This window comes from Notamacropus eugenii, chromosome X (assembly GCF_028372415.1).
Source record: "Notamacropus eugenii isolate mMacEug1 chromosome X, mMacEug1.pri_v2, whole genome shotgun sequence".
NCBI classification, from domain to species: domain Eukaryota; kingdom Metazoa; phylum Chordata; class Mammalia; order Diprotodontia; family Macropodidae; genus Notamacropus; species Notamacropus eugenii.
In genome coordinates this window covers 76,121,489-76,133,750 of record NC_092879.1, presented here as the reverse complement: position 1 = coordinate 76,133,750, position 12,262 = coordinate 76,121,489, and the positions used below count along the sequence as shown (strand labels likewise).

Below are 12,262 nucleotides of genomic sequence, written 5' to 3'. Positions count from 1 at the left end.
AAAGTAGTATATTAGGATCCTCATTCTACAGATTGGAAAACTTAGGCTCAGAGAGGGGAGCCAATGTCACTAGGAGAGCACTAGATTGGATTCAAGACATACCTGAATTCCAATCCAAGCTCTGCACCTTGGCTACGTTATGTCATCTCTCTGGGTCTCACTCTCCTCATCTAAAAGCCTCAATGATTTCTGAGGTCCTTCCTAGCTCTATAGCCCATGCTTCTATGTTAGGAATCAAAGGATCATAGAACAAAGCTCTCCAGCTGAAATGACTTGTTCCGCGCCTCCCCAGCAGAGGCAGGATTGTCAGGCAGGCCTCCTGACTCCAGGTCCAGCAGGTAAGGTACTGGCATCTTTTGGATTCTGGAGTCATGGACACATAGATTCCTGATGGAAGGGGACTGGGGGAGGTAGTTTGGGACAAGATGGGTAACACAGAGGAGAGAATTCCCCTTGCCTCTAGGAGTCCCCCTGAGCTTAGAGAGTGCCTAGGGGGATGGGTGAGAGAACAGGTAAAACTCTCAAACATGGGGCAGCTGGAGGGTCCCTTGTGACTCACAAGGCCCTCAGCTACTCGGATCTACTGTAAAAGAATCTCACAGCCCCCCTCCCCAACTCTCACTGTGACTGGAGGGCAACAAATGTGTTTTCTCAGTCAGGAATCTTCTTAGGAGGAAGTTCTCACGACCACAGCTGTTTCACTGCCTGTTGATTGAATGGATTAAGGCCTAGCAGCCTGTCAGTACAGCTGTGTTACAATATACATTTTGTACCCCAAATATTCCCAGCCTGACGTGCAAACAGAATAGGCAGTAGTCTGTATGGCTTGATTGGAGGGTCACCAAAAGGTCCTCATGCCCACAAATATCTCCCCTACTGGTCTGGAAATCCTACCATTAAAGAGTCATTTATTTGGGTTAAGGCTTTGTGTCACCAGGAGGCCCCTATGAATTTCACCTTAGAAAGCAGAGATCAGGACCCTGAGACCATGGGATCCAAGGCTGGGGAGAGAAAAGGGCAGGGAATAGTAGTGAGAGACAGCATAGTGGAACTGGAAGAGTGTTGGACTTGGCTTCAGACCTGGCTTTTAATTTTGCCTCAGACATTTGCTAGCCTTGTGATCCTGGGCAAGTCAACATAATTCTCTAAGGCTCAGTTTCCCCAATGTTAAATAGATATAAAACTGTAGCCTTTACTTCCTAAGGTTGTTATGAGGTTGTCAAGGTAAGTCAACAAACATTTATTATTAAGACTCCCTAGATGTCAGTTATCATATCACCAGTGTGTGGCAGTGACAAGCTCATTTACAGAAACTCAGTAAGGAATTTTGCCATCCCTGGGTAGAGAACACTGGGGAAATGGGTCTGGGAGGAAGAAAAATGCATGAGAGAGAGGGTAGGCAACACCCAACTGGGCCAAGTCTATCTGGTAAAACACAAGCTCCTCTCTTTCTTGAATCCCCCAGTACATGGCACAGGAATGGGTACATAGCAGGTGCTTGCTAAGTAGATGTGTAAAAAACCCTTGGAGTAGGGGAGAGAAGGGCTGAGCTAGACAAAAGCTCTTTTCTAAAGTCTGCTGCCCCTAACAGAAGCATCCAACAAAGAGGGTAACAGAGCCCCCCAAGTCAATGAACAAACACAAAGCCAGGTCTAGAGAGTCCGGATGTCTCTGACTGTTTACCCAGGAGGGGCCACCCTGGTCTGGCCACATCTGGCCAACTGTGGTCAGTTCTAAGCCACACATTTTAGGAAATCCATTGACAAACTTGAGACCACCCAAGGGAGGGTGACCAGGATGGTGAGAAGCCTGGAGACTATCCCACATAAGGAGCTAGTAAGTATCTCAGAAGCCATTTACCTCAACACCCTCCTTTTACTGAGGTCCAGGGTGGTGAAGTCACTTGTCCAAGGTTGCACATAAGATGATAGATCAAGAGTTAGAAAGGATCCTCAGAGACCATCTATCTCAACCCCTTCTTTTTAATGATGAGGAAACTAAGCCTCAGAAATGTTAAATGACGTGCCAGATTATACCTCAAGTAAGAAACAGGAATGCTAAGACCAAAGAAAAGACAACTTGGGGGCAGATATGATAGCTGTCTTCCAGGACTTGAAGGGCTACAGAAGAGGAATTAGCCAAGTCCTGTTTGGCAGACCAGGGTCAGAACTACAGATGATGGGGAGAAGTTGCAAAGAGGAAAATTAAGCCTGTGGTAAGAAAATGTCCTCCCAATGGAGCTGTCCAAAAGTTGAATGGGCCACCTCCGGAGGTAGTGAGCTGTCCATCCTACCACTGGCCACTTGCTCAGGATGGTATGGGGGCAAGTTCTGTTTGAGGACTGGCTGGATCAGAGAGGACTTTGAGGTCCTTTTCTAGCTTGGAAATTCTGTGACTTGAAGTCTGGTTAGAAAAGGAAGCCTAGGTGGGGAAGGTGGAAACTGGCCTAGTGCTTATTCCCTCTTTCCTTGTGTGAGGCCAGAACCCAGACTGGCCAGATGCCACCCAAGTGGAGCACAGGTCAGTGGGCACAATCCAGAACAGAGTTCATAGGGACAGAGTTCAGTGCTTGAATGGGGTCAAGGATTGATTCATCTTTGCCATTGAATAAACACCAAATAAACGCAGCTAGCTGGCTTAGATGGTTCTATTAAAATGGCTTACCTCTTGTTTGGATGCTGGAGATGAGGGTCTGGCAGAATAACAAATACTAGGTTCTGGTTTGGGGCACCCAGTCCATTTCTTTAACAGAATAAGTGAATCTCTTTCTCCACTAGACTCCTCCTCTGATACCTCATGGTAACGTGGAAGAGATCTGCTTCCTCCTTCCAGATACAATCTTGAAGGCTATGGCAGGGAAGCATAAACTCTGATAGTTTCCACCAAGCTGGAAAGGCTTCTAGAAGGTTCTAGCAACAGGCCAGGGGCCAGCCTTGTTAGACTCAAAGAAGCTTGACACCAGAAGGTCCTCACTCCCCCCCTCCCCAGTAATTCATGAAAATAATCTACTAAGGCATCAAGAGGATATGATGTGCCAAGAGAGAGCATACCTACACTGATGAAATACCAGGTCCGCAGAAAAGTACCTTACAGAAAGAAGCTCTCCAATTTTCTGACTCACTCTGTCCTTTGTTGTGGGTGGAGTCTAAGACATAAAGGGAAGCATGGCCAGGGGTGAGGAGACCTGGATTCAAGACCTGTCTCTGACATGTACTGGCTACGTGACCCTGAGAAAATCACATGATCTCTCAGTGGCCCAGGCAATTCTCTAAGACTAGGTGTCCAATTCAAATAGAAACAGCAGCCATTAATCTGTACAGAAGGATCCCCATGGGGCACAGATGAACTTAGTCTTTAAATGTGGTATTATCTTTGTTTTATTGTGTTTGTATTTATCCTGTTCAACATTTCCCAATTACATTTTAATCTGGTCTGGACTGGACTTGGGAGTGATGCGGATCCTCACATGGTCTGCCTTCATGCATTTGACTGGGCGTCATCAGCAAAGGGAAGTTCCATACTAGTTTCCATGTTCGTTGAAGAAAACACAAGCCCAGGTCCAATATATCTATGGCTATAGGGATAGGGAGTGGACCTGAGATTTCATTGGCATTAGGAATTAACACTTATAAGCTATGTGACTCTGGGCAAGTCACTTAACCTCTAGTTGCCTCAGTTTCCTCACTGTCAAATGGGGCTAATAATAGTACCTGCCTCAATAGGTCATGAGGATCAAATGTGGTATCTGTAAAATTCTTAGCACAGTACCTAGCATATAGTAGGTTCTATATAAATTCTTGTTCCCCTTCCCTTCCCTTCCCAATGGCCAATGAGTAGACATACCAATAGAGGAATTGAGCTATAACAGTACTGACTCACAAAGTGGTAAAAGTCTCAGAGGCAATCCTCCAGAGGGTTGGGTGGCTCGCCTATGTAGAACTTCTATGAGGATAGTCACCCAAGTCACCCAAGATGCAAAGGGCTGGTTTGATTGTAATTTGTATCATTGGGGGCCCACTCATATCAATCACTGAGCTTGCAGATCCAACTCAATCCAATCCAACAAGCACTTATTAAGTACCTGCTATGTGCCAGGGACCAGGCTGGGAACTGGGGATACAGAGGCAAGATGAAACAACCCTTGTCTTTGAGGAGCTTGGAGCATTGAAGAAGCATTTGATCATGCTAGATAATGAAGAAAACACTCAAACTGGAAAATGCCAAGTGTTCCTTGTATAGGAACTATTCAGCTCTGTAGAAGGGCTTGGGCTACCAGGGTGAGGGCAAAAGTCCAGCTCGAATCCGGAACAACATGGGGCCCCTCAATGTGCTATTTGGAAAATTCAAGACCAGAAAGACCATAAACAGCACTTGGCTCTCAATTCTCCTGCATATGGATTAACCATGCTCCCATGATCCTCCTTGCTCCTCCAGCTGCAAACCTTTTAACCATTTGGTCCCTCCCTGGCATCCCCCGCCATAAGCCTTGCCAAGTGTGCTGTCCCTGTGTGCTGAAAGAAACCTTTCAGCTAAAAGAAAAAAAAAAGTAGAGGGAGGGAGGGGCGAGAGAGAGAGAGAGAGAGAGAGAGAGAGAGAGAGAGAGAGAGAGAGAGAGAGAGAGAGAGAGAGAGAGAGAAGCAGCAGTTGTTTCCCATGAGTTTTACACTATAATTTGGTTTAGAATAACAGGTAAAAGACAGATGAATTTAGTTCAACAGATGCAACGGAACTCTCTGGGGTGTTTTTAAATGGATAAAGCCCAGCGTGCAGCAGATCGGGAATTTGCACAGAGGCATACCCGCTGTGCTCCTTCACCCCCTCCAACTCTCCAATGTAGAACAGAAGAAAGAGTGTTAGATTTGGAGTCAGGAGACCTGGCCTGGAGCCCCAGTTGAGATGTTCAAGGACTCTGTGACCCTGGCCAAGTCAGCTCACCTTTCTGAGCCATAAGGATGGATAATCCCCAGCTCTAAAATGGGGATAATGTAATAATACTTACACCACCTGCCAAGAGCTTAGACTGTTGGGAGGAAGGCAGTTTGGAAAACTTAACAATTCTAAAGGAATGACGCCTATTACTGGGACTTAGATTTTGGTTTGGCCTAAGGAAAAGCTCTCTAGTGACCAAGGCTGTCCCATTGGGAATAGGCTGCTTTGGTTTAGGGAAACCTTCATCTGTGGTTTGTGAGGTTCAACTGTGACCGTGTTGGTAAAAAGTGCTTTGAAGACTTTAAAATGCTATGTAAATATGTTATTTATCGTGGAGATGCGTTATTGCTTACTGGATCGGCCTTTCCATCGGTGTGGGGGGATGCAGGGATCAAATGAGCTAATATTTGTAAAGTGGATAGCACAGTGCCTGCCACCAAGTAGGTGATTAATAAATGCATATTCCCTTCTTCTCCCTTCCCAGGTGAGGAAATTCCCTCCACTAATTCAGATCAGCCCCTGCCATGCAACTCAAGGTCTTAAAGAGTTGTGTAGAGTGTCAAACAAATAGAAACAGAGGCCATTAAACTGTCCACAAGGATGCCTATAGGCTGCATATTGCTTTAGAAAACCAAGTGTCAACATTATCAATGTTCGACTGTATTTTTATTTATTCTGTTAGGTATTACCAATTACATTTTAATCTGATTTTGCCAGAGTTGGGAGTGTTAAGGTCATAGAACACTGAGAGGTTCAATGATTTGTTTCTCTCCTCCTCCCTCTTCTCCTTCTTCTCCTTCTCCCCCTTCTCCCCCTCCTCCTCCTCCTCCTTCTTCTCCTTCTTCTCCTTCTTCTTCTTCTTCTTCTTCTTCTTCTTCTTCTTCTTCTTCTTCTCCTCCTCCTCCTCCTCCTCCCTGTTCATTTTCCTCTCTTCTTATTCTTCCAAATCCTTCTTTCCTCCTCCTCCTCCTCCTTCTCCTCCTCCTCCTTCTTCTTCTTCTTCTCCTCCTCCTCCTCCCTGTTCATTTTCCTCTCTTCTTATTCTTCCAAATCCTTCTTTCCTCCTCCTCCTCCTCCTTCTCCTCCTCCTCCTTCTTTTTCTTCTTCTTCTTCTCCTACTTCTCCTCCCTGTTCATTTTCCTCTCTTCCTATTCTTCCAAATCCTTTTTCCCTCCTCCTCCTCTTCCTCTTCTTCTTCCTCTTTCTCTTTCTTGTTCTCTTCTTCCTCTTCTCCCTCCTCCTCCTCCTCCTCTATTTTTGTATATGAAAGAAAACACAGTTTTCCTGTAGTTTTAACTCCCAACCCCCAGATTAGGAATCTCAAGGTGGGACAGTGCAAGGATGTATATCAGACAACTTGTCTAAAAGACTGACCCTAAATCCTTACCCCAAACCTCTTGTGATGAATTGTATTTGTACAATTCTTTATTCTTTGTCTCTATACCTCTTTTCTCATCCTTTCTTCCTCCTGTTTCTTCTAGAAATAAAAGATTCCCTTTGATCTCATCCAGCTTCTTCTCTAAAGTGAAAATTTTTCTTTTTCCATAGTCAATGACAAAATGCTAGGGCTGGATCTGGGAGCATCCAGATTCCAACTTTCAAAAATTATCTACTTGATTAGCAAAAAAGTAAGCCAACTTCTTCCAGTTGGACCAGCTACATGACGTGGTGCAAGTTACTTCCCCTCTCTAGGCCTCAGTTTCTTCCTTCGCAAAGTGAGAGGATTGGGCTATAAGATCTCTAAAGTTCCTCCTACCTGTCACTTTAAAATCCTGTGACCTCTACAAAGCAAGAAGGCTGATGCTCTGATATGTAATTGTTTCTCTTCCAAGCAATTAATCTTTCTCCAGCACTTTTTACAATGCACTTTGCTTGTAACATACTTTGGAGGTTGATAGTACAAGTATTACCATTCCCATTTTACAGATGAGGAAACTGAAACTCAGAGAGGCTGAGGAGGTTAGCAAGTAAGTGATAGACTTGCAATTCAAACCTAGGTCTCTTGCCTCCATGTATAGCACTTTCTTCATTGTACTAGACTTTCCAAGACCCATGGCCATCTTTGTCTTACACTACTTCTGTCTTTCTTGGGGACATAATAAATGCTTGATAAAAGTCTGTTGGAGGGAAATAGGCTGAATCTTTACTTGATATTTCAAGACTTTTTTTAGTCACCAATTTTCTTTTAAAAATTTAAATAAACTTTATAACCACTAACAAAAACAAACATGGAAAACAAAGGCCAAATCTTGTCCCAGTCCCTTGACCTTTTACAAGACAGAACCAAAGGAATGAACAATAAATAAGCAAATGGTTGATTTGGATCTGTTTCTCCTTCCAGGCTATCAGAAACTGTACCGCTTTGGGCCCATTATCTTTCTTCTTTTCTTTCTTCCTTTCTCTCTTTTTCTCCTTCTATCTTTCTCTCTTTCTTCTGTTCTTACTATGTCATATACTGAGTCAACAGTTTTCCCTATGAGAACTCCAAAAAATGTAGCTTCATGAGAGCCTTCAGTTCATATGTCATATGCCGTTGTGGTTGAGTCATTTTTCAATCATGTCTGACGCTTTGTGAGCGCATTTGGGGTTTTCTTGGCAAAGATACTGGAGCGGTTTGACATTTCCTTCTCCAGCTCATTTTACAAATGAGGAAACTGAGGCAAACAGTGTGACTTGCCCAGGGTCACACAGGTAGTATGTGCTTGAGGCTAGATTTGAACTCAGGTCTTCCTGACTGTAGCCTTGACATTTTATCCACTATGGCGCCACCTAGCTGCCCTATATATCATATGAGAATCTGTCAAAGGACTTGGGGATATTTGAGTTGGAGGAAAAAAAATATTCAAGGGGAACCTGATAGCTGTCCTCAAGTATTCAGAAGGACTGTGATATGGAAGAAACATTAGACTTATTCTGTTTGGTCTCCTTTTCGGTTCCTCCTTCTCCTTAATTTCATGGGTCATCAGTGTGTATGAAGATCTACTTCTGTTGATTTCAAACACAATATCTTCACATAAGTCTTTCCATATTTCCTTGTGTGATTTAAGTTGCCAGTTTCATAATTCAGGGAAGATAGTCAATAAGCTTTTATTAAATGCTTACTATGTTCAGATACTATGCTAAGTGCTAAGGATACAAAGAAAAAGCAAAACCAGCCCCTGTCCTCAAGGAGCTTCCATTCTAATAGGGGAGATGATAGATAAACAACTATGTATCTACATGACAGATTCAAAGTAGATGAAAGGTAATACAGCTGAGAATGTGGAGGCAGAGCCACAACCATCCCCATGGACTGATCCCAGTTCATGGTGCTCTCTACCCCCTTTGATTATCTTGTGTTTACTTCTCTATGCACTGGTAGAACCTCTTCTGGGAAAAGAAGCTCCTTGAGTAGAGGGATGGTTCCACTCTTGTCTCTGAATATCTAGCAGCTAGCACAGTGCCTGGCACATAGTACATGCTTCCTAAATGCTCTCTGACTAGAATTAAATTGGAATTTCCAGAGACAGAGAGAGAGAGAGGTTGATTTCTGCTTGATGTAAGGAGAGCACCTCCCAACAGCTGCCACGGTCCCAAAATGCAATGGGCTGCCTTGAGAGGGGGTGGGCTCTATCTTGTTGGAGGTCTCCAAGTAGAGGCTGGAAGATCACTTGCTAGAAGTATTCAAGTGGGGGGGGGCTCCTGCTCAAGGAGAGGTTGAGATGGCTGTCTTCTGAGTTCCCTTCCAACCTTGTACAATTGTCTGACTCCCCCTTCCCGACCTAGGCCCACAGAGGCCCAGTGGTCTGCCTGTTGTTTCCAGGCACGGGGAGGGTCGGGGGGGGGGGGGGGAGAACTATGTTATATGTTAGAATAGTCTAAAATAATAAGTTTATTTTCCAAAGTGAGATGATATCTATACAACAAAAAATAGCTATCTGTAGCATGGTACAGTAGAAAAGAACACAGTTTGGAGTCAGAGGTCATGGTTTCAAATCTCAGGTCTGCTACTAACTAGCTGTATGATTCTGGACAAATCTCTCTATGTCTCTCAGTCTCTGTTTCCTCATCTGTAAAATGAGGGGATTGAATCAGATGGCCTCTGGAGGTCCCTTCCAGATTTACCTTGGTGATCCTATGAAGCATTCTGTCCCCCAGTTGATTGGTCTATACAGTGCTATACAATCAAGTGGACTGAACTTTGGACCAAAGTGACCAACCACAGAGACAAAGCACTTAATGGAAGGCACATCAGAAGTATGCCAAGGGCCTGGGTTTCCTTGCCCCTAGTAGTCCTCTCTAGAGGGCCATGCTACCATTTGGCTCAGCTAGGTGGCGCAGTGGGTAGAGTACTGGGCCTCAAATCAGGAAGACCTGAGTTAAAATTCAGCCTCAGACTCTCTCAGTAGCTGTGTGGCCCTGAGCAAGTCACTTAACCTCTGTTTGCCTCAGTTTCTCAACTGACCTATATAAATGCTCATTGTGTTTCCTTCCCTATTTCTACCATCTCTCTGTATCTTTTCTGTGGTAATCTACTGCCCTCTAGTCCTCTCCTTTGTATCCCTTGGTAGCAGCCAGTGGCTTATACCACCAGCTGTTGCCAGCTGCTTCACCCAGCTCCCAGGCTGGCACCCTGAGTCAGTAGATGGGGTCATCAGCAGTGCCAGGGAGACTGGGTAGGCAAAGAAAAGCCCCTTCACATCCCAAGCCCTGAGAAATCTTTTCAAATGAGCAAAGAGAAACTTTGCCAAAAATCAAACCTGGCTTCCCAAATCAAGCTCTGAGTTTGGGAATTAAGTCCTGTTGGCTGTTAAATTGCAAAGACCCTGACGTTTTACAGATGGAGAACAAACTTTTCTCAGCCTCCTCCCAAGGCAACTCAGAATGAAATAGGACAGCACATCTACACATATATGGGGCTATGATTGATTTGAGGTTCCCAGACCCCTGGAAAAGGCCATTTTTCTTTGGTTTAAGGGCATATTCCACATCTATTTCAGTTACCTTGGGGGTTCCTGCTAGCCTGGCCCATTCTCTTTGCATCTGATCCTAGTTAATGCATCAAGGTCTCAGATACACTATAAAAAGAAAAAATGAAAAAGGGATGTGTGTGTGCATGGGTGTGTGTGTGTACTTGTGTGTCTGTGAGTGTGTGTGTGTGTGTGTGTGTGTGTGTGTTTTGGGGAATGAATAGAGGGGAAAACTGAACTCTGATTGTGCCCCTGAGCAGGGAATTCAGACAACCTATAGAATTGTATGAATTGAGAGTGGGGGGAGGCCTGCTCATAGCCTCCAGATATTGGCTGCCTGCCCTTTTAGCTACATTTTTTTGAGCAAATGACAGCCAGGAAATAACTTAGAAACTTGGGTAATTAACCCTGCTTTTGCTCCACGACGCAGCCCATGTGTATTGGACGTAGGAAGACCTAGGGTTGAGTCCTTGTGCTACAAACTAGTTATGTGACTTCCTGTGTCAGGGCTCTTAGAGGATTCTGGGAGATTGGAAGATGCCAAATTACAGACCCATATTTGGTGGTGGCTAATTCCCCACTGAGAGTTTCACACCTACTTTCTCAGCCTTATTGTATCTTACTCCCCTTCACAAAACACTCTCTGGTCCACCCAAACTGGCCTTCTTACTGTTCCTTCCACAGCATACTCCACCTTCCAACTCCACGCCTTTGTACTGGTTGGCTTTCATGCCTGGAATTCTCTCCTTCCTAATTTCTGCCTCTTCAAACTCCTAGGCTTCTTCAAAACTCAGCTCATACACCACCTCCCACAATCACCAAGGGTTTCTTGAGGCTCCCAGCTGCTAGTGCTCTCCTCCGCCAAGTTTTTGTAGATAGTGACACGTGTACACAACGTCTTCCTCCAATAGAACATAATCCCTGCTGTCAGGAATTGCTTCACTTTTGTCTTTGCAAGTGGCGCAGGGTCTGACCCTTAATCAATGTTTGTTGATTGACTGATCGAATCCCCTGCCCCAGTGAAATCACTGGGCCAGATAAATATGGGGGTCATGTCACAGACATTTTCTATTTTAATGTTCCCAGAACTAGTTTTCTGTTCCTTTTGGAAAGATCTAAGTGAATACAAATATTTCTCCACACGCGAGGCAATTATTTCTCCTGAACAGACGCTTATTACCTTGAAAGCCTGTGTACAGTATGACCTGGGTCATACTTTATTTATTCTGAGAAACAGCACTGTTCTTTGCAAATCACAAAATGTTCTCAAAGTTGTACGCTCAAGTTCCTAAGCCCAGAATTGGAAAAAAAAATTGCTGTGTCGCCCATACCAACTGGTCCTCTCCTCTTTGGAAGTCTGGGCTATGGCTCCAAGCAGCCCCTCCAGGCTCTTGGTTCTTGTCCATGTCCTGATCCTGATGGCAAACATTTCCATAGAGCTTTACATATGTAATCACCTTCTCCCCACCATCCTGCCCCCAACCCTGCAAACGAAGTAATAGGGAGAGAGATCTGGGCTGGCTCTATGAATTCCCAGGTGAGGGAATTTCTTCTATCAGTATAGGTCAGCACCTTCTCTGCAACTGCCTAGAGCACTGAGAGGTGGTGACTTGCTCAGGATCACAACAACTACTTGTGTCAAAAGCTGAACTTGAACCCAGGTCTTCCTGGTTTGGAGTCCAGGTCCCTAGCCACTATGCCTTTATGGCTTCTGGGCTAGGGAATATGGGAAACTTTGACAGATGGGGAAATGAAGGCCCAGAGAGGTTCAGTGACTTGCCCAGAGCCACAGAGATAGTCTGGATAGAGACAGGACCTGAGCACTGGGAATGCTATACATGGTATGTATGTATACACATACATACATACATATGCATGCATATATGTGTGTAGGCATGTATGTGTGTCTACATATATATATATATATATACATACATATAGATATATATATCTATATCTATCTTTAGCAGCTAAGTGGTACACTGGATAGAGTGCTGGGCCTGTAGTCAGAAGACTCATCTTCCTGAGTTCAAATGTGGTCTCAAATATTTCCTAGCTGTGTGACCTTGGGCAAGTCACTTCACCCTGCTTGCCTCAGTTTCCTCATCTGTAAAATGAGCTGGAGAAGGAAATGGCAAACTCTTCCAGTATCTTTGCCAAGAAAACCCCATAAAGGATGACAGAGAGACAGACATGACTGAAAATGGCTGAACACACACATATCTATATATATCTGTATCTTATTCAGGAAAGGGGCCAGGTAGGAGAATGCCCTCGAGCTGTATGTTGAAGGCAAAGTGGGATTGTAGAAGGGAAAGATGAAGAGGGAGACTGTACATTCTAGACAAAGGAAGTCGCTTGTGCAAAGCCACAGAGGTGGAGAT

The 12,262-nt window shown here is 44.5% G+C and overlaps 1 protein-coding gene across 1 annotated transcript in view; it reads right to left on the bottom strand.

Moving 5' to 3' along the window:
- The window catches only part of GPR174 (G protein-coupled receptor 174), a 46,930-nt gene that overhangs the window by 28,998 nt on the left and 5,670 nt on the right, over positions 1-12,262 (bottom strand). The window lies entirely within an intron of this gene.